A 23,508-nucleotide genomic window follows, 5' to 3' on the forward strand; every position below is an offset into this window, starting at 1 on the left:
CAACTGTCAGCGATCTCTGTCAGTCAACATACGAGATCGGCCTGTTGGCCTTCTTTGCTGTACGTTTCCCTTCACGTTTCCACTTCACTATTACATCGCAAACAGTGGACCTAGGTGTGTTTAGGAGTGTGTAAATCTCGCGTACAGTCGTATGACACAAGTGACACCCAATCACCTGACCACGTTCAAAGTCCGTTAGTTCCGCAGAACACCCCATGATGCTCTCTCATGATGTCTAATGACTACTGAGGTAGCTGATATGGAGTACCTGGCAGTAGGTGGCAGCACAATGCACCTAATATGAAAAACGTATGGCTCAAATGGCTCTGAGCACTATGGGACTTAGCGGCTGAGGTCATCAGTTCCCTAGAACTTAGAACTACTTAAACCTAACTAACCTAAGGACATCACACACACCCATGCCCTAGGCAGGATTCGAACCTGCGACCGTAGCGGTCGCGCGGTTCCAGGTTGAAGTGCCTAGAACCGCTCGGCCACTTCGGCCGGCAAAAACGTATGTTTTTGGGGTGTCAGGATACTTTTCATCATGTAGTGTAGCTCCCGCTAAGTTGTATAGCATCTTATTTCTTGGACTGTTATGTCTAGAACCATGCCTTCAGAATGCTTTGTTTTTACTTTTTTAAATAGATGTAACACAATCATAATTTCCCAAATTCTTTGTGAAATTTGGTTATCACAAGGAATACTATCTACCAATCATATTTGATAGCAGTGTCTTTTTCTGGAAGCCTTACTTGTACGTGTGTGGATGTATTTTCTTGACACTAGACCAATAATTTGAAGCTAAATAAGTAGAAAAGCACATGTCGAGAGTACTGTTCGAATTCAATTTGCGCAACACTAGTGGAAGATTCTGATTTGTTTGAACCAAGGTATGTTATTTTAATTTTGTGAATTGCGTACAGAAGAACCTTTCCATTGTCTAAACTTCTTGTCAATTTGTTTGTTACCATAATGATTCACCTCTTGCGGAGCTCGAATGCTAATGAAAATAGGGGTCCGGATACCTGTCTCCACATACTGTGCGTGGGCACTTTGCAAATCAGTAGAAAATACGTGACTCATATTACATTTCATTGTACAATTCGTAATGGGGCTTCCCGTTTTATCCATGTATAGACTGTTCGCGTCAGCCAGAGCTAGTACATTTTCCTAGGTGGCTCGCAGGTATCTTGTTCTTATAAATACCTGTGGAAATGTTTTGCGGGTTGTTTGGTGTCTTTCTTCTACAGTTTGTTAAATGACATTTTTCTGGAACCATACGATACCATTTTGGGAGCCATTCCTTTGACCTTGTGTGTAGTTCCCCATTTGTACTTCTGATACTCCTGACAGTCCGTTCTGATACTGAGTCTACACTTTCTATAGCAGGAAGCACAAAATTGTGTACAGCGTATCATTCACAGCAGATGAAATTCAGCATCCAAGTGCTCGACGATTTGTTCAAAGTGTGTCACTTGTTTCATCCACAAATGAATATATGTAATTCTTGAATCCCAAGTTTCTACGCATGCGGTTGTTCATTATACACGTCCTCAGTCCAATATTGTTATAGCACGTGATAAACTAAAGGAAAAAATAATGATGATAGTACGAGGTGCATTCAAGTTCTAAGGCCTCCGATTTTTTTTTCTCCGGACTGGAAAGAGATAGAAACATGCGCATTGTTTTAAAATGAAGCTGCGTTCATTGTCAATACGTCCCAGAGATGGCAGCACTGTACGACAGATGGAATTTTACCGCCGGCGGCGAGAATTAGAACTGTTTTAAATACTTAAAATGGCGACGTTTTCCTTACTTGAACAGCGTGCAGTCATTCGTTTTCTGAATTTGCGTGGTGTGAAACCAATTGAAATTCATCGACAGTTGAAGGAGACATGTGGTGATGGAGTTATGGATGTGTCGAAAGTGCGTTCGTAGCTGCGACAGTTTAATGAAGGCAGAACATCGTGTGACAACAAATCGAAACAACCTCGGGGTCGCACAAGCCGGTCTGACGACATTATCGAGAAAGTGGAGAGAATTGTTTTGGGGGCTCGCCGAATGACTGTTGAACAGATCACCTCCAGAGTTGGCATTTCTGTGGGTTCTGTGCACACAATCCTGCATGACGACCTAAAAATGCGAAAAGTGTCCTCCAGGTGGGTGCCACGAATGCTGATGGACGACCACATGGCTACCCGTGTGGCATGTTGCCAAGCAATGTTGACGCGCAACGACAGCACGAATGGGACTTTCTTTTCGTCAGTTGTGACAATGGATGAGACGTGGATGCCATTTTTCAATCCAGAAACAAAGCGCCAGTCAGCTCAATAGAAGCACACAGATTCACCGCCACCAAAAAAATTTCGGGTAACCGCCAGTGATGAAAAAATGACGGTGTCCATGTTCTGGGACAGCGAGGGCGTAATCCTTACCCACTGCGTTCCAAAGGGCACTACGGTAAAAGGTGCATCCTACGAAAATGTTTTGAAGAACAAATTCCTTCCTGCACTGCAACAAAAACGTCCGGGAAGGGCTGCGCGTGTGCTGTTTCACCAAGACAACGCACCCGCACATCGAGCTAACGTTACGCAACAGTTTCTTCGTGATAACAACTTTGAAGTGATTCCCCATGCTCCCTACTCACCTGACCTGGCTCCTAGTGAGTTTTGGCTTTTTCCAACAATGAAAGACACTCTCCGTGGCCGCACATTGACCAGCCGTGCTGCTATTGCCTCAGCGATTTTCCAGTGGTCAAAACAGACTCCTAAAGAAGCCTTCGCCGCTGCCATGGAATAATGGCGTCAGCGTTGTGAAAAATGTGTACGTCTGCAGGGCGATTATGTCGAGAAGTAACGCCAGTTTCATCGATTTCGGGTGAGTAGTTAATTAGAAAAAAAATCGGAGGTCTTAGAACTTGAATGCACCTCGTAAAAACTTTACATGTTTGTGTTATTTGGACGCCAATACATAGTTAAGAGAGACAGACAGACCGATGTATCTAAACGTCATTGGAAGCAAATCAAATGAATAACGATCCCGGCACTGGGTCAGGCGACTCTGGGATATGAAAGGTACCTTTTTCAGTTAACATCGAGGGAATACCATATTCAAACAAAACATTTGATATTGTATATTATCGAACATGTTCAATCTTATTAATGCTGGAAGAGTACTACGAGTAATTTTGGCACTCACATACTACTTTACTATACTTGTGGCAAGGGCTTTATCGACCACACTCCTGCTCTACGAACCCTTTCAATTTCGCACCGTCGAATGCACTGTCTGTCCATTCGGTGTTGATGATCATCCTAGCTGTGTGCACACCACCAAATTCTGGGGTTTTTCCTTCGTACCGTTCCGTGTTATTTTGTTCTCCTTCATCCTTGTTATATGGTCAGCAGAGTTCAACCTTCTTTGGCAGTTCGACGATGTTATGGTATTTGTATAGCTCTCTTAATCCTTCATTTTTTCTTATCCTCCATTCTTTATTTTCATTCGATACAGGTCCAAAACATTTCCTTACTACATTCTTTCGAAAACAAACAGTTTTTAATCTTCCTTTCCAAATATTAATAATTCACAATCTGTAACAAAGTTTCAAGAATCTGCCTTAAATGATGACTTTAGGAATATACTGTTGTAACACCATACGTATCGCTCACATAGGAACCCTAAGGATAAGATAGAAAAATTACTGCACGCACGGAGGCGTTCAGTCTTCCTGCGCTCCATACGTGAATGGAACAGGAAGAAACCCTATTGACTGGTACATCGGAACGTACCCTCTGCCGTGCACTTGACAGTGGTTTGCAGAGCATACATGTAGGTAATGTTACTGACACGATAGTAGACTGATACAAGCGAATTTTGTAGTTAGCACTCGGTGACCTTTTTCTTAAGATTTTGATAAAACAGAAAAGTATTTTGTTTGCTGTTGCTAGACGAGCGTCTATTTCTACGTTTGTTCTGTTGTTGTTACTAAAAAAGAACCCCTAAGTACTTGAAGTGGTCAAGTGTCTTGAAAGTGTATCAATATACATTCTAAGACATATCACTTCCGATTTTGTTACTTATAACCAGATATTCTGCCTTTTCTTGATTAACACATAAGCCTTTTTTCTCAACAATTGTGTAATAATTTTGCATCATTTTGATTAACTCTGTTTTTGAACTAGTTAATGCTGCACCATTTGCGTACGGAAGACTAGTAATAAGTTTGCGTGGCCATCCTCCGCAGCAAGCACATAAATATTTGTTTTGTAAGTAAAACCGCCTTTTCTTGCTTCATCTATAGTTTATTTTTCCCAGACGCGTTTCGCCGTTTCATTACTCTAAGGGATCTTCAGTGGCGTACGTTGTTGGCATCTGCGTTTCCTCTCATTTTATCTGGAGGTCGCACTACCACTTCATTTCCGAAACCTAAGCACAGTTTTATATTCCGAATTTTTTCTTTCACACTGTTCACCATGTTTTTCCTTCTTCCTTGTGGTGCACTATTACTCTTTTGCCACTAGTTGTAGCTATTTGCTCGAAAACTGTGCTTTTAAAGGTGTAAATATTGTGAGTTCATTACGTGTTTCCTCCAAACCGGAGGAAACACATAAAAGCACAGTTTTCGAGCAAATAGCTCTAGCTAGTGGAAAAAGAATAATAGTGCACCACAAAGAAGAAGGAAAAACACGGTGAACAGTGTGAAAGAAAAAATTCGGAATATAAAATTGTGGTTATTTTTCGGAAATGAAGTGGTAGTGCGACCTCCAGATAAGATAAGAGGAAACGCAGATGCCAACAAACTATCCCACTGAAGATCCCTTAAAGTAAGAAAACGGCGAAACGCTTCTGGGAAAAATAAATTACAGTTGCAGTAAGAAAAGGCAGTTTTACTAACAAAACAAGGAAGTCTAGTAATGTTCACCTCCTGCAGTTGGATCTCTTGTGGATTAGTTTTAGTAACTTCTTTATCGATCTTGTGTATGGCGAAGTTAAATGAAACAAGTGAAAGGGCGTCCCCTTGTCTCAGTCCTTAAAATTTTCAGCTTCTTCTGTAGGTGTCTTTGCACCAAATAAAGTTTCGTCTATTCACGTTTTAACTAACCTAATGAACTTTGAGGGCATTTCAGATTCCCTCATTACATTTAAAGGTGTCCGTAGATGTGTTCTATCATAGGCCTTTTTGAAATCCTGAAACAGTTTGTGGACATTTACATTGGATTCCCACACATTCTTAGTAATTGTGTTAGAGTGAATAAACGATCGAATGTGGATCTGTGGAAACCGTATTGGATGACCGCAGTTAGTTCTTCAGTTATTGGGCGCAGCCTGTTGAAGAGTCACTTACGTATTAACTCACTTATAAGCAAGAAGTAAATAGTTGAAGGTCTTATCAACATTCTGATCTCCGAGCGAAGTGACGCATTTCTTGGCACACCGGACTTACATCTGGGAGAACGACGCGTCAAACCCTCATCCGGCCATCCTGATTTAGGTTTTCCGTGAATTCTCTAAATCGCTTCACGCAAATGCCGGGATGGTTCTTATGAAAGAGCACAGCTGATTCCCTTCCCGATGATTAATCCGATGGGACCGAAAACCTCGCTGTTTGGTCTCCTACCCCAAACCTACCAACATTCTTCTCATTAGAGACGGAGCACTAGTGGAGGACAAGTGGAAGTTATTCGTGTTGGCCTTGATGAAGAAACCATTCCGGCATTGAAGTGATTGAGAAACGCTATAGAATGCTAAATCTGGATGGCCCAACGGAGGTTTGAAATCAGCTACCCATTACAAGTCCACCATTTAACAGTAAGAAGAAACTTCCGACATACTCCTAGAAATAAGTATGAGAAAAGAATAACGCTCGACAATCAGAGGTGCATTTTTCTCAGTCTCGCGTGTGAGCGGATGCTGAGTTTTGCAAGATGAAATTTTCGCTGTGGAACGAGTGCGATATCAGTCTGCAGTGACAAGGACGCAGCAACTTGGAGCCGCTCCACCGGCCACGTCAGCGTAGTGTCGTGTTGTGTTTTGGATCGCGGATCGAGTGTCGCGTGCAGCGCCGCGTTGCACTTGTTTACTTCTCGGCGCGGCGCCCTGAAGGTCGGCGCGCTGTCGAGTTATCTGGCGCGCGCCGTGTTTGGTCGCAGGCGGCGCGGCGCCGCGGCTAGTTCACCCGATGGTCCAGAGATGGCGCGCAGGTGTAGTTTCGGCTACAGAGGCTTAGTTTCCGCGGTAGCTTTATTCCTAGTAGTTCTGATAGAGCGCGCTTGTTGACGAGCGCCGTAGCTGTGCATTCAGTTTGTACGTAGCGAGGATGGTAGTTGTACAGTTTTGTATAGTAGCAGAAATTCCAAATTTTCTTTAGATTCTGAACTTTGATTATTTTTCTTTTCTGCAGTAACTGAAAGGACTACATGAAAGCCCATTGGATGTGATGTTCAAAAGTTTCAAGTTACTATACAGGGTGTTTCTAAACTATTCGCTCATATTAATGCAGGATATAGAGAACATCAAAACAAAGATATGTACTTCTGGTACATATGGTCCCTGACGGCAGTTTCTGATGACAGGGACGATTTACACAACAGATTGTTTAACATGCTAATTACAGCAATGGCATTTACGGGAAACGTTCGAATGCGCAATCACTGGCCTGTATGCACGCAGTACGTTATCGGACCATTTGCTGTTGTGTTCATTCGAAGATTCCTGGCATGTACGCAATGGTACCAGCAGCGACGGCAATTATAGCGACGAGATCTGTTCCTGTTTCCACAACGGTTTCATACACCAGACGCTTCATATGACCCCAGATGAAAAGATCCAGACACGTGGGGTCAGGTGACCTGAGTGGTCAGGCCACAGGACCACCTCGGTCGATCCATCGAATCCTTAAGGTATCTCTCAGATGACTCTTCACAGCAATGCCAAAAGGGGTTGGCGCCCCAATGCTGGCAGTACGTTCTTTGTCTCAATTCAGCAGTTCTGGCAACACATGTTATACGAAGATCTGTCCGTTGAGGCGGAATGGAAGAATATATGGTCAATCAACCTACCACCGAGAATGCCAACCCACACATTAATCGCCATTGATGAGCCCCAAGTCGAATACCTCGTGGATTCACGTGTGTCCAAACATACAAATTGTGGATATTGAAAGAATAAACAAAACCTCGTAGGTGTACGGGATCTCGGCCAGAAATGAGCCCGAGGCAGTATCTTACAAAAGCCGTTGTGGGAACGGCACGCGTTGGGGAAAGTCTTCAGTGCTCGGGCTGCCACGCGCTAAAGATGGTAAGGATGAAGCTGCTGTAACACATTCCACATATGGATACGTCGGACACCAAGGATGTGTGCAATACGTCGTGTGCTGTGGACGGAGTGTCTTCAACAGGTTGCAGAATGTCGTCTCCCATCTCGGGAGTTCGTAATGTTCGATTCCGATCTGTATCATGCATGTGTGCACGGCTAGTGACTGTTTCACGTAGCAGGTGATGTAAAGGTCCGAATGTCTGGCGTTGTCGAACCTGTCTGTTTTGAAAGCTCTTTTGATACTCTCTCACTGCAGCTCGTCCATTTCCACTCACAGGCCGTTTCAGCGTACCTAAACCGCTCCATTTTTGCTGTTGCGTGCGAATGAACTGATGTGTTTCCAAGGAGACCTCAGCCCAACCATCCACACACAGAGCAATTTTGAATGTCGGTTCACACTCCCAGTCAGCGAAGGGGCACATCAGCTTACGTCAGAACCGCTAGCCAAATGTCCCCTAACATTACAAGCTGACTGCAGAAACCGTACGTTCTCCACTTCTTGTATTAATTTGAACGAATGGTTTCGGAACACTCTTTATAAAACATGGTGTGCCGCAGGGCTTGGTGCTACCGAGCAAGGTAGAGCAGTGGTTAGCACACCGGCCTCGCATTCGGTAGGACGCTGGTTCAAACCCGCTTCCAGCCATTCTCACAGAGTTTCCGAGATTCCCTAAATCGCTCCAGCCAAATGCCAGTATGGTTCCTGTGAAACGGCATGGCCGATTGCCTTCCCCATCCCCGACACAATCCGAGCTTGTGCTCAGTCTCTTATGACCTCGATGCCCACGGGACGTTAAACCCAATCTTCGTTCCTTTTGTTCCCTGCGTTCGATACTTCTATATCTGATTTATGTCGATGACATTCAGTTTTGTTCCAAGCTCAAATGTACACTACTGCACATTAAAATTGCTACACCACGAATATGACGTGCTACAGACGCGAAATTTAACCGACAGGAGGAAGATGCTGTGATATGCAAATCATTAGCTTTTCAGAGCATTCAAACAAGGTTGTCGCCGGTGGCGACACCTACAACGCGCTGACATGAGAAAAGTTTCCAACCTATTTCTCAGACACAAACAGCAGTTGACCGGCGTTGCCTCGTGAAACATTGTTGTGATGCCTCGTGTAAGGAGGAGAAATGCGTACCATCACGTTTCCGACTTTGATAAAGGTCGGATTGTAGCCTATCGCGATTGCGGTTTATCGTATCGCGACATTGTTGCTCGCGTTGGTCGAGATCCAATGACTGTTAGCAGAATATGGAATCGGTGGGTTCAGGAGGGTAATACGGAACGCCGTGCTGGATCCCAACGGCCTCGTATCACTAGCAGTCGAGACGACAGGCATCTTATCCGCATGGCTGTAACGGATCGTGCAGCCACGTCTCGATCCCTGAGTCAACAGATGGGGACGGACATTCGCAAGACAACAACCATCTACACGAACAGTTCGACGGCGTTTGCAGCAGCACGGACTATCAGCTAGGAGACCATGGCTGCGGTTACCTTTGACGCTGCATCACAGATAGGAGCACCTGCGATGGTGTACTCAACGACGAACCTGGATGCACTAACGGCAAAACATTTTTTACGATGAATCCAGGTTCTGTTTACAGCATCATGATGGTCGCATCCGTGTTTCGCGACATCGCGGTGAACGCTCTACCCTTCATTCGATCCCCGCAAAACTGTACATTTCAGTAGGATAATGCACGACCGCATGTTGCATGTCCTGTACGGGCCTTTCTGGATACAGAAAATGTTCGACTGCTGCCCTGGCCAGCACATTCTCCAGATCTCTCCCCAATTGAAAACGTCGGGTCAATGGTGGCCGAGCAACTGGCTCGTCACAATACACCAGTCTACTGTTGATGAACTGTGGTATCGTGTTGAAGCTGCATGGGCATCTGTACCTGTACACGCCATCCAAGCTCTGACTCAATGCCCAGGGGTATCAAGGCCGTTACTACGGCCAGAGGTGGTGGTTCTGGGTACAGATTTCTCAGGATCTATGCACCCAAATTGCAACTAAACAATCAGAAGTCCTAAAAGAAACCTCAGAAAAGATTGGCTTAAAAATCTTGTTGGAGAGACAGAGGACGTGAACGTACACGAAAAAGATCCAACGTGGACAGTGAAGACAATGTATGGCCGCATCAAAAGAACGCAGTTCAAATACCTAGGTTAGATTCTCATGATAAGCATCAATGAAAAAATGGCAGTCGAGAAAAGAGCCAGAAGGATGGAGATAATATTCATGAAACGCCAATACAATTACAAATCGAAATCCCTGTCTTATCAGACCAAACTCAGACACAACTCCGTTGTTAAACCTGAATGTTTCTTTTCAGCAGAGAACGGACTCTCAGAAAGAAAAAAAGACAATTTTAAGGTAAAGATTAAGGCCAGAAAAGTAATAGCAGATGAGTTTATGTTTCATTTGAGATCAAACAAGGAATTATATGAAAAGTTTGAAATGGTGTCGCCCGCTGGGGTGACAGAGCGGTTCTAGGCGCTACAGTCTGGAACCGCGCGACCGCTACGGTCGCAGGTTCGAATCCTGCCTCTGGTATGGATGTGTGTGATGTTCTTAGGTTAGTTAGGTTTAATTAGTTGTAAGGGAATGATGACCTCAAAAATTAAGTCCCATAGTGCTCAGAGCCATTTGAACCATTTGAAATGGTGTCAGCCCCAATAAAGAAAATTAGACTGACTTCCTATGGACAAGTTAATTGATAAAGCCAGAAAAGGTTTGCAAATGAAATACTGACTTAACCAGAGAACAGTAAGAAACAAGTTGCATGGTTGAAATAAGTACATCAGAATCTAGAGAAGTGCGGGATCAGCAAAGAAAATAGGCCTGTAAGAGACCGAGAGACTTTCAGCGCAGAAATAGGTGGACTGGTGGACTAACCCGACGCGGAAGTAAGAGCAACACCAACAGTGTTCTGGGAAGAAGAGTCAGCATGAGTGAGTCAGAGAACAAAGGTATACAGGCGAACTCACAGAAGTGAAGGCAACTGTGCCATCGTCGCCTATAGGTGGCTGAAACTATCAAGCAGACAAATAAAGGACAGAATATATAAGAAACTGATTCCGCTCGCATTTTTTTCTCAGAGATTTTTATGGAATCCACACGGACACATTTCCTTGCCTCAAAAACAGGACATGTCCGGGAAAGAAATACGAATCCTCCACCTGAAGATGAAGGTGTGAACTCTCGAAACACATAGTGGTACAATAAACAAAATGACTTACGTGGAAGACTGTTTTATTTATAGTGAGTACGGATTCCGCAGAAGTGCGGTTACAGGCCGCTTTGGCAGCATTCCTGGAGAGAGGCGGCTGCAACAGGTCCTGTAGCGGTAGCATGTCGAGCCCGGAGCCACCCTGAGCACGTTACCTGCTGTCAACGCCAGTGGGACGAGATGTCTGCGGCAGAACCAGCTGGCCAGGACAGCGTCCCTGCATTTACCGGTCCTGCGGGCACGCTCCCGCTTTTGGGTACATGCCAGCTGTCAAACCAGTGGCTCCACTTCCTCAAACTTCACCGCCATATACCTTTTTGCTTTTCTAAGGTCATCAGTGACTCGAAGATTCAAAGGCCGTCCTCCATCCGTTTCTGCCTCGCGTTGGTCTTCTCACATCTGCATACCTTCCACTCCCGACACTCACAATGATGTTTTACATACGATTAGCCTGTACTTTGATCACCCCAACAATATTCCCTTTCTTAACTCAAGCGTCGTTATTTTGCTACAGTCCTCAATCTAGACTTACCCCTGCCACCTATGCCCCCCCCCCCCCTTGCGTGATACCCGTCCTGTGTTCTTCCCGCCTCTTTCGAACCCTTTCATTCCATCTATCTCATCCATATCCTTTCCGTACCGCTTTCCTTTTCTCCCTCCCCCTTTCCCTTACTCTCCCTTTCCCCCTTCCCCTGGTCCGTCCTTTTAATACACTACTGGCCATTAAAATTGTTACACCAAGAAGAAATGCAGATGATAAACGAGTATTCATTGGACAAATATATTATACTAGAACTGACATGTGATTACATTTTCACGCAATTTGGATGGCATAGATCCTGAGAAATCAATACCCAGAACAACCACCTCTGGCCTTGATACGCCTGGGCATTGAGTCAAACAGAGCTTGGATGACGTGTACAGGTACAGCTGCCCATGCAGCTTCAACACGATACCACAGTTCATCAAGCGTAGTGACTGGCGTATTGTGACGAGCCAGTTGCTCGGCCACCATTGACCAGACGTTTTCAATTGGTGATAGATCTGGAGAATGAGCTGGCCAGGGCAGCAGTCGAACATTTTCTGTATCCAGAAAGACCCGTACAGGACCTGCAACATGCGGTCGTGCATTATCCTGCTGAAGTGTAGGGTTTCGCAGAGATCGAATGAAGGGTAGCGGCACGGGTCGTAACAAAAAAAAAAAAAAAATTGTTCAAATGGGTCTGAGGACTATGGGACTTAACTTCTGAGGTCATCAGTCCCCTAGAACTTAGAACTACTTGAACCTAACTAACCTAAGGACATCACACAGATCCATGCCTCAGGCAGGATTCGAACTGTAGCTGTCGCGGGGTCATAACACATCTGAAATGTAACGTCCACTGTTCAAAGTGCCGTCAATGCGAACAAGAGGTGATCGAGACGTGTAACCAATGGCACCCCATACCATCACGCCGGATGATACGCCAGTATGGCGATGACGAATAAACGCTTCCAATGTGCTTTCACCGCGATGTCGCCAAACACGGATGCGACCATCGTGATGCTGTAAACAGAACCTGGATTCATCCGAAAAATGGCGTTTTTGTCATTCGTGCACCCAGGTTCGTCGTTGAGTACACCATCGCAGGCGCTCCTGTCTGTGAAGCAGCGTCAAGGGTAACCGCAGCCATGGTCTCCGAGCTGATAGTCCAGGCTGCTGCAAACGTCGTCGAACTGTTCGTGCAGATGGTTGTTGTCTTGCAAACGTCCCCATCTGCTGACTCAGGGATCGAGACGTGGCTGCACGATCTGTTGCAGCCATGCGGATAAGATGCCTGCTAGTGAAACGAGGCCGTTGAGATCCAGCACGGCGCTCCGTATTACCCTCCTGAACCCACCGATTCCATATTCTGCTAACATTCATTGGATCTCGACCAACGCGAGCAGCATTGTTGTGATACGATAAACCGCAATCGCGATAGATTACAATCCGACCTTTATCAAAGTCGGAAACGTGATGGTACGCATTTCTCCTCCTTACACGAGGCATCACAACAATGTTTCACGAGGCAACGCCGGTCAACTGCTGTTTGTGTCTGAGAAATAGGTTGGAAACTTTCCTCATGTCAGCGCGTTGTAGGTGTCGCCACCGGCGACAACCTTGTTTGAATGCTCTGAAAAGCTAATGATTTGCATATCACAGCATCTTCTTCGTGTCGGTTAAATTTCGCGTCTGTAGCACGTCATATTCGTGGTGTAGCAATTTTAATGGCCAGTAGTGTAGTATTGACTGCCCAGACGCTATTGTTTATGTAATTACTGTTTATTTAATTAGTTCTGCATGTGATCCTACTGTTGTATCTTTCTTTATGCACAACGTAGATTGGTCCATTTTTACTTCAAAAAATGTATAAATGATTAAGCTTGTGGATGTGTTTTAATGGGATGTTTTTTAAAACTTTTCTAAACATTTGTTTGCAGTTTATGCTCATGTTTGGCTTCTTTGCCACAATTGTGCTACGATAAGGTAACACTATGTAGGCTACACTGTAGCAATGCTGCGTTGTCGTTCTATGATGCACTGACATTTTCATCCGTTATAGCAAATAGATATTACCCTCTCTGGATCTGTAAATCAAACCTCGATATTACATTGTAATTTATTTGTGAAGGTGTGCACACTTACAAAGCATATGTAGGTATCACATATGTTATGCAATCATTTTGTACATTGCTTGTTTTTAAGATTGTAAACATGTATGGAAACAACCTTTCCGGAAATAAAAGAATCTCGGCACGAAGAGGGCGCCACCTCTCCTAGACTTCCTAGTAGCTTCCAACATGACCAGTATCATTTGTTAACAAACACTAGTTAGGACCATACACGTATATACCCACTTTATTCATTGCTATTTTGAACGGGCATCTTACTTACAAATCAGTGGTATGTGCTGGTTGCTATATGCTATCCATTTACGCTTTGCACTCGTGTGTAGTATAAACTTGTTTGGACATATTGTAATTTTGATTTTCGTACGTAGATTGGTTTGAGAGTGGGCATAGCCTGAAAGCGGTCGCCGACTAAATAAAAACCCTTATTAGTTGCATCTTTGGCTGCCTCTTTTAGCATTACGATGTTCCCTTTCCCTGTTTCATCACGTGCTAAGTTGTCTGGTCCTGGAGTAGCTTAATACATTACCCACGACTCGAAAACTTTTCGAATATTGTACCCACTGGGCGAGGTTGCCCACTGATGAGAAAACAGGATTCGTACTAGGGAGACGTGGGGTTCAGTTCTTCTTACAACCAGTCAGACAGAGGTTTTCCATTATTTATCCAAACCGCCTGACGTAAATGTCGCGACAATATCGTTGAAACGGACGGTGTCTTCTGTCTCTTATGACGTCGTCGTCGACTGTACATTAAAACCTAATTTTACAGTTTTTTCTGAATCTTCTGGTAAAGGTACCGCAACTCTCCTCTCCTGTTCTATCTGCTGCCTTTTCGTTTACAATTATCTACTTTTTTATTATCAGCCATCTTAGCATCACATTTCGAACGCTTGCACTTCCTTTGTTCTCTTTCTTTTTACGCAGTCGACTTTCATTTCCACACATTACTTTGCTTCAGATGTGTAGTTTCAACTACGTATCTCTCTATTCCATGTTAATATTTCTTACGACAAGAGCTCTTTCAGTGAAGGAAGCTTTCTTCGTTTCTTCCAAATTGATTCTTCTCTCTGGCCCAGACAAAGCAGTTCTTTCACTTTTTCTACTACGTCCTCCAAAATTTTTCAGTGTGGAACGTCGTTGTTTCACTTTTCAGTTGCTCTTCATAACTTTCGTTTTTGCTCTATATTTGCTTAATCCAAAATCTGTACTAAATACACAGTACAGTAGATTCAACTCCTATTTTAAGTCTTTCTCAGTTTCGACCATCAGGAGCTTAGCATTATCTTATCCTCATATGTTCCAAGTTTTATTTTTTGGCACTTCCTCCATAGCTTCTTTTACGTACAAATTAAGCAACATCAGCGTCAAACTAAAATATTTCCTGGTATCCTTCCTAATCCGGTATCCTCTTTCGTGATTTTCAATCTTTTAGTACTTGCTCTTGGTTTTTGTATGCATTGTAGATTGTTTACCAGTACCTTTTTATTTATAATCTTTCCTCTCATAATATGAGACATTTAAATCTTTGCAAACTATTCCACTGCGCATGGCAGAAGGTATAGTCTATTTAGCAGCTCTGCTATTCCATTTGCAGAACGAAAACGTAGAGGACGACTATTTGCTTTCCTCTTTAATTTTACCACTGCGATCCCAACGCTATGCGCAACCAGCTCAAAACAAAACATTCAGTTGTCCGGATATGTCGTCTATAATTATTGTAAAAACACTTTATTCATTCAGTTTTGAAGCAACATAAAAAAAAGAGTTCGCCGTTATCATTCAATGAAAAATCTCAAGAACACTGTAAATAATATTCATAGCAATTTTATCTGCTCAGTAACGTCACTACAATTCATGTGATAAAAGTATTTAATTTCGCAAGTAAATGTTTGTGGTAATAATAATAATAATGTCGTGTGACGAGGGCCTCCCGTCGGGTAGACCGCTCGCCTGGTGCAAGTCTTTCGATTTGACGCCACTTCGGCGACTTGCGCGTCGATGGGGATGAAATGATGATGATCAGGACAACACAACACTCAGTCTCTGAGCGGAGAAAATCTCCGACCCAGCCGGGAATGGAACCCGGGCCCTTAGGATTGACAGTCCGTCGCGCAGACCACTCTTTTTTTTTTAAATCTAATTTTGTTCGTATTCGTTCTTTGTATGTGCTCTGACGCCGAAAGACACCCGTTTCAGTTCGTTGTTGTTCCTCTAAGTTTTTTTTATTACAGAGGGCACCTAGCCCTCTGACCGAACACGTTGAGCTACCGTGCCGGCTACCACTCAGCTACCGGGGGCGGACAATGTTTGTGGTGCAGAAAAAAAATGGCTCTGAGCACTATGGGACTTAACTTCTAAGGTCATCAGTCCCCTAGAACTTAGAACTACTTAAACCTAACTAACCTAAGGACATCACACATATCCATGCCCGAGGCAGGATTCGAACCTGCGACCGTAGCAGTCACGCGGTTCTAGACTGTAGCGCCTGAAACCGCTCGGCCACACCTGCCGGCTGTGGTGCAGACTGGTCTCATTTTATTCGAAAAACCTTACTCATGTAATTCATCATGGTTGCGTAGTGCGTTATTTATCTGTTCCAACTGACATGAAAGGGCCGGCCAGTGTGGCCGAGCGGTTCTAGGCGCTACAGTCTGGAACCACGCGGCCGCTACGGTCGCAGGTTCGAATCCTGCCTCGGGCATGGATGTGTGTGATGTCCTTAGGTTAGTTAGGTTTAATTACTTCTAATTTCTAGGGGACTGATGACCTCAGCAGTTAAGTGTCATAGTGCTCAGAGCCATTTGAACCATTTGAAATGAAAGGGGAGCTGAAAGGCAACGTCACTTGCTTGGTGGTGGTCGGAATACCGAAGAACATAAAATAAGTTATTATACTACGCCACCGCTGAAATTTACATGATGTGCCACTGTATAAAACATTTTAGCAGCCAGCATACCAGCAGATAAAGCATACCAGTAGATAATTGCTATGTTTACAACAGATGTCAGTGTTCTATGTGATTCACGGATGTGTGTGTATGTATGTATGTATGTATGTGTGTGTGTGTGTGTGTGTGTGTGTGTGTGTGTGTGTGGGAGAGTGAGAGAGAGAGAGAGAGAGAGAGAGAGGGCGGCTGGTCCCGGCGTAGGTTCGAGTCCTCCCTCGGGCATGGGTGTGTGTGTTTGTCCTTAGGATAATTTAGGTTAAGTAGTGTGTAAGCTTAGGGACTGATGACCTTAGCAGTTAAGTCCCATAAAATGTCATACACACTTGAACAGAGAGAGGAGGGGGGGGGGGGGGAGAGACTGAGTGGTAAATAAGTGGAAAAATGTATTCAAATTCTGATCTGTAGCAAACGTCTGTGAAATACCGTTACCATAAGAAGTGCAAAGGAGAGACTTCGATAGAGAAAAAAACGATAGTACCCTGTAAGTATCTGCATTCAAAGGAACTGCTTGACTGTATAGAATATCAAATAAAGGTAGGGAAGAGAACTTGGCTCGGAGGTGACGACGGTCAGCAGTGTTCACACCAGTCGAACCCGCAGACTATCTGTGTATCATATGTGAGATAGTGGCTACCAGTCGTAACAGGGGGCAGCAGCAGAGGGCGCTGACCTGAAGTAACTCCACCCAGCAGAGATAGTGGCGCAGCTGGGGCAGAGTGAAGGACGTAAATGCCTGCTGCACTCGTATTCCACTAGGTCTGAATGGCAAAATATTCACTATCCACCCAACATTCCTCTACCTTTCGAAGGACCTCATACTGACCCAAGATAATATGTACACAGCATCGCACAAGAGCAGCAAATGGGATTAGTCCTAGAATACCAGTGATATTCCTTAATCGGAATCAGTATTTTGCTAAGGGTAACTGGAATCGCGGATCCATATGAGCCATCGAATAAAAGAGGCACTTAATTCCTATAACAGGTACAAATAATATGTAAATTCATAAGAAATGTATTAAAATAACTTTTATTTCAAATGTAAATAAACCTTTATTAAATAACAATTTTATATTGTGATATTTTTAAACTTTAAGTCTTAGGTCTTATATTTAACAGGAATTTTTTCTTCCCTTACTTTGGCATGCAATATAACAATAAAAAAAGCGTAGATTAAAAAACCTACATATGCTATGGGGTTTGTCATACTTCTCCTTAATACAAATAGGGATTATTTATGCCATCAATCAGAAAAAAAGACAACTAAACATAAAAGTGGACAAACGTTATCAATTTAAGTAACTATTCTAAGTATGACAATTGCTACACAACACGTTTTTTTTTACATGTCGTTTACAAATGAATTTAAAGCATATATATCATTTTTGTGATGTTTTTGTCAGTTTTAGACTCACATGAATAACATCTTTCTTTTTTTTTGTGACTCACATTGAGTGGAAGACGAATTTTCTTACCGTAGGTCGTTTTGTGGTTTGTCAGCTGTCCACAGAAAATAATCTATCCTACGCTAAAATCTATTGATATTTAAGATATTTTTGCGATAAATTGCCTTTTCAAACTTACTGCAATTTGTTTTATGTAATGAAGACGTTCCATACGTTTTCTACTATTTGACGTTGTGATCTACCCTCTCCGTGCTACTTCGATCTGTAGTCCACATTACACAATGTCTTTTATGAAACTCTAGTTTACTTAGCCTGTCATGTTGAGTTGGCTCCAGTTCTTCTTGTCTAGGGATCTCATTCTTAAAGCAGGAAATTTCACATTTTAGGTCCTCACGGTTCGATTGAACTAAATAAATTTGAAGATCGTTGTTGCAGAATTTTTGTTTTTACTTAAATATATTTTCTCACATTTGGGTATATCATGCAGTCTTTTGGTTTTTCACATTGACAAAGTTGAAATTATAGTGTTCGCACAAAAACATAAAAATACGTCCGATCACATCGGAGGCATGCTTGCGACTCGCACACTCTCCGAAAATAACAATATTCCAAAGGATTTACAATTTTTCTTAACAAATGACTTTAATTTCGATTATTATTTCATATATGAATCCAGAAATAAACATAGTGAACAGTACATGTTTAAGTAATTAATAATAGCAGTTTTAAGTGTGCAAATATTTCATGTTTCTAAAAAAACATTCAGAACCAATACCTATCGATTATAACATCGAAACTAAAATATTTTAATAGAGTAATTCCTTTTCATAATTTTAACTTAAAATATAACATACTGTGCATAAAATTATATGGAAGTTTTCAGAAAAGCAACTGAAATAACATTGACCTGTCCAAAATTCGAAAAATAATACTGCTATCGACAACTACTGTTGAGGAAAAGTAATTTTAGAGGAGGATGTCCCGTTACGTCTTCCATAAAACGAATCCATCTGCACTCACAATATTCAATGTTACAGAAAAAATTGCGCATGGCCATTGTTGAGTTCTTCAAGGGACTGAACAATCTGCGCATTTCTGATATAATTGTAAGTTCAAGTATCTCAGGTTTTCCAATGTTTTCATTGGCTGAATTGTCACGGTGCATTGACGAGATCACCTTTACACTTCGTTTATTTTTTTTGGGACGTATGATGCCCATGTTTTATTCTTCGAGAAATCAGATAACATAGTTTTTATAATGCGTCGTTTACTGGGAAAAAATTCTGGTGGTATTTCCCTTTTAGTTTTGCCCATCGTTTCAAAGCAACGCATTTTCGATCAGTTTGTTAACCTGCTCCACAGAGGAGAACCAATTGTCGGCAGTTACATTTCTATTTGATCCAAATAAATGTTCTGCAAGCTCCAGTAAATTTTGTATTGGAATGAAAGTTGGCTTCTTCTGTTAGAGAGTGATTTGCCCGTGTAGATAAAAGAATTATGTAAATGTGTTTTTTAGCGTCAAAAAGGAACATAATCTTGACGTTATATTTAGCAGGTTACGATTTCATATAAACCCTGAAAAAACATTTTCCTCTTAAATGGCAAAGCATTTCATCAGTTGTCAAATATTCTGATCAGTTAAAACTTTTTTGAGGATTCGGAGTGAAATTTCCAAATATTTCTGAGATGAGAGCAGCGTGATCATTAGTTCTTCTTTCTTTCCTTGAATTCAAATCATCAAATCTCAGAGCAGATAACACGAACATAAATCGCATCTCGGCCTATAAGCTTTCGATGTCTTCATGGCCAGATCTGGATAAATCTGAGAATAGGAACAGCACAAAGAATGCTTTAATTTCCAAAATACTCGCTTGGTTTGTTTACATAGCTTTCTTTTATACTTTTCTGAATATTTTGTCCTTTTTTGTTTAGTGAGAGTGCGTATAGTCGCGATCATTTCGTCCGGTATCAGCAACTGTCATGATTCAATTGGCGAAATGTTTCGTTTTCCACGAGATGGACCCATGACACGACGCAGTAGAATTATGATGTTGAGTTCTGATCCTGAGCTACTGGGTGGGTGAGAAAACGACTTGAATCGATTTTTACCTCGGAAATATGTACTACTTGAGAGGTGGCTATCTCCCTCGAAAGAGTCGCCAGGCGAAGAGTTATTTGTGTCGGAAGGAATTTCGTGTTGTTTATTTTCGTCGTCGCTTAAGTTATCTACATCACAAGAGCGAAAATAACTTAGATTCTGTATCTGAATAATTTCTGACTAATAATAGGTTACAGATTTCTTTTTCAGTAAGACCCTGCACCATTGTGGCAATGAAGTGCCTGAAACACCACAAAATAAGTCAGTATAAACTGACTAAAATAATTTCATATCTGGAATCGCGGGTCAGATTTGATCCAGCAGTGGCACATACCCCCACTTCCAGTAAGTTCCAAGCGACGATCGCCCGGACCCCGCTGCAACTAACAACATACTGAGACAGACCGGCGTGCAAACGTGAAGCTCCAAGCGTTTCGATCGTTAAACGGTTTTATTGTGCCTGCGAGTCCAAATTGATCGAGGATTCCAGTTAAGGGATAGTATACGACCACTGTTTCTGGAAAACGAGGGGAAAATAAATTCTCCTGATTAATTCCGTGTCTGCACGGCCCCTCTTAGCAAGGGCTGACAATGAAAATCTCTGCATGACAGCTTTGTGGGTTAAAAATGGAACCGAAAACAAAACTAAAGTGGACAAGATAATTTTGGAGCAAGTATCACCCTTCTATTATTAGGCCGTCAAACTGGCTAGACAGTTGAGTGTAAAACTGAATCTGTTTTCAAGTAGATGTAGCAGCATCCAGAGCACACTGAGAATAATAAAGGGAGTAAATATCTGTCCAGATGCGTCTCTTCCAGCACTTTCACGTGGAAGTGAATGCTGCATACCTAGGAAAAAACTTTAAGGACAATGAAAGCGCGGAAATAATTCTGAGAGGAATAAAAGGTTACTGAAGAGCAGACGACGAGAGAAATCAGACAGTGTGGTAAGAGGCAGCAGCAGAACAATTTTAATGTAGCTTTATTAAATACAGCAACACCTGGTACGAACAAAACGAAAAAGAACGAAAAAAATGAAACTTAGTAAGGATTACTGAAGGAAATGGGTCATGTCCTGTCATAGGAACCATCCCAGCATATGCTTTACATGTTTTAGGCGAACCGCGGATTACCTAGATGCGGATGGGCGAACGGAGATTTAAACCCCTGTCCACACTAATACCCTTAGGCTTCCCACTGCGCTGAAACGAACACATACGGAACATGGACAGCACACGCTCTCTTATTAGCTAATAAGCCAGAAAGCTGAAGAAAAGGAGGAGCCCAGCTAATTTGTGAAGACAGAAATGTCTTAAAATAATATCCATAAAGTGCAGAAGAACTAAATTTCTCCCATGTGCAAATTAAAAAAAAAAAAAAAAAAAAGGTAATGTGCATTGTTGGAATAGCTCTACTCTTATTTTTGCTAAGTGTTGTGATGTTCTGGCTGTAGATGAAATAATTTAGTCTACATATACACTGAAGAGCCAAAGAAATTGGTATAGGCATGCGCATTCAAATAGAGAGATATGTAAACAGGCAGAATACGCCGCTGCGGTCGGCAACGCCTACATAAGACAAGTGTCTGGCGCAGTTGTTAGATCGGTTACTGCTGCTGCGATGGCTGGTTATCAAGATTTAAGTGAGTTTGAACGTGGCGTTACAGTCGGCGGACGAGCGGTGGGACACAGCATCTCCGAGGTAGCGATGAAGTGGGTATTTTCCTGTACAACCACTTCACAAGTGTACCGTGAATATCAGGAATCCGGTAAATCATCAAATCTCCATAATCGATGCGACCGGAAAAAGATCCTGCAAGAACGGAACCAAAGACGACTGAAGAGACTCATTCAACGCGACAGAAGTGCAACCCTTCCGCAAATTGCTGCAGATTTCAGTGCTGGGCCATCAACAAGTGTCAGCGTGCGAACCCGTTCAACAAAAAATCATCGATACGGGCTTTCGGAGCCAAAGGCCCACTCGTGTGTCCTTGATGACTGCACGACACAAAGCTTTGCGTCTCGCCTGGGCCCGTGAGCACCGACATTGGACTGTTGATGACTGGAAACCTGTTGCCTGGTCGGACAAGTCTCGTTTCAAATTGTATCGAGTGGATGGAGGGCTCCAGGAGACTGTTCAAGCTGTTGGAGGCTGTGTACCGGTATGGGGCGTCTGTAGTTGGAGTGATATGTGACCCCTAATACGTCTAGATACGACTCTGACAGATGACACGTACGTAAGCATCCTGTCTGATCAGCTGCATCCATTCACGTCACGGACTTGGGTAATTACAGCAGGACAATGCGTCATCCCATACGTCCAGAATTGCTACAGAGTGGCTCCAGGAACACTCTTCTGAGTTTAAACGCTTCCGCTGGCTACCGAACTCCCCAGACATGAAAATTATTGAGCATATCCGGGATGCTTTGCAACGTACTGTTCAGAAGAGATCTCCACCCCCTCGTACTCTTATGGATTTATGGACAGCGCTGCAGGATTCATGGTGTCATTTCCCTCTAGCACTACTTCAGACATTTGTCGAGTCCATGCCACGTCGTGTTGCGGCACTTCTGCTTGCTCGCGGGGCCATCACACGTTATAAGGTTGGTGTATCAGCTTCTTTGGCTCTTCGGTATATATATTCAATGGCTGAAAAATGGGACACCATTTGTTGCGCTGGAAAATGAAAGGAAGATTAGAGTTTAGCGTCTCGTCGATACGATGTTATGACAGACAGTCTGGGGAAGGAAACCGGTTGTGTAATCTGCAAATGAATCATTCCGGCATTTGTCTTAAGCGAATTAAGGAAACCATGGGAACTTAAAGCTGGATGAGGGGAAGATGATTTGAAGTACGCGAACATTACTTCATTGGGATGACAGTGACTTCATACACACTGTGTGATAAAAAAAAGTGGAACATCCGGAGAAAAAGTAAAGTCATATGGCATGAACTGGTGGGCAGGCAGCTTGCCTTCTCGAAGTATGAGAGCTGAGTATGTAAGTGTATCTGTTAAGTATCCAGAAGACATGGTCGAATGGCCGTGTACCTTCGCAGAGGTACACATCATCGGCAGGTATGCAAATGATTAGAGTTGCAGTTCTCTTTGACAGGCGCATTACTGTTTCTCGTGGTTTGTGATGTTACTATGCCGGCACAGTGTATAAAGGGTTGAAATCCGTCAGATGTTGCGTGATCACTGTGAAGTACACGGAGGTAACGCGTACTCTTGTCAGACCGTTATCAGCACCTGACAGAGTTTGTAATGGGCCTAATTGTGTATCGGAACTGACCGGCTGAATAGTGCAATATCCAGATTTGCAGTTTGTGACAGTGACCTGGTTTTGGACTGTATGGGGATGTGGGAGGAGGTATCCTCGTCGTCGCCGTGGTCCCATTGACCACGAGTGATCACTACAAGGCAGAATAGCCGTCCTGTGCACCAAGGACATCGCAACCGATTCAGACCTGCGCCTGCCATCCGACAACAAGCATTGGGCTCCCTGCTACATTCTGTGTCGCCCCGCAGCAATGGTTGCGTTTGGAGTAGTAGTGTCGTGACAGGGAAGTATGGACTACTGACGATTGGCGTCACACTGTGTTCAGCGATGAATTGTACATGACCACGGTCGGCGGGTATAGTGGACACCTGGGGGAGGGCATCATGGTGTGGGGAGCCATCGGATATGACTTCAAGTCACGGGTGGTAGTGGCTGATTGAACACTGACGGCACACGGGACGTCATGGACATCCTATATCCTCCTGCTCATCTCTTATATGACAATATCGTAGTGCCATTTCTTAACAGGAGAACGTTCATCCCTATATGGTACG

At 43.2% G+C, this 23,508-nt stretch overlaps 1 protein-coding gene across 1 annotated transcript in view; it reads right to left on the minus strand.

Moving 5' to 3' along the window:
• Nucleotides 1–23,508, minus strand: part of LOC126158956 (glutamyl aminopeptidase-like) — a 478,517-nt gene that overhangs the window by 409,212 nt on the left and 45,797 nt on the right. The window lies entirely within an intron of this gene.

This window comes from Schistocerca cancellata, chromosome 2 (genome assembly GCF_023864275.1).
Source record: "Schistocerca cancellata isolate TAMUIC-IGC-003103 chromosome 2, iqSchCanc2.1, whole genome shotgun sequence".
Taxonomy (NCBI): domain Eukaryota; kingdom Metazoa; phylum Arthropoda; class Insecta; order Orthoptera; family Acrididae; genus Schistocerca; species Schistocerca cancellata.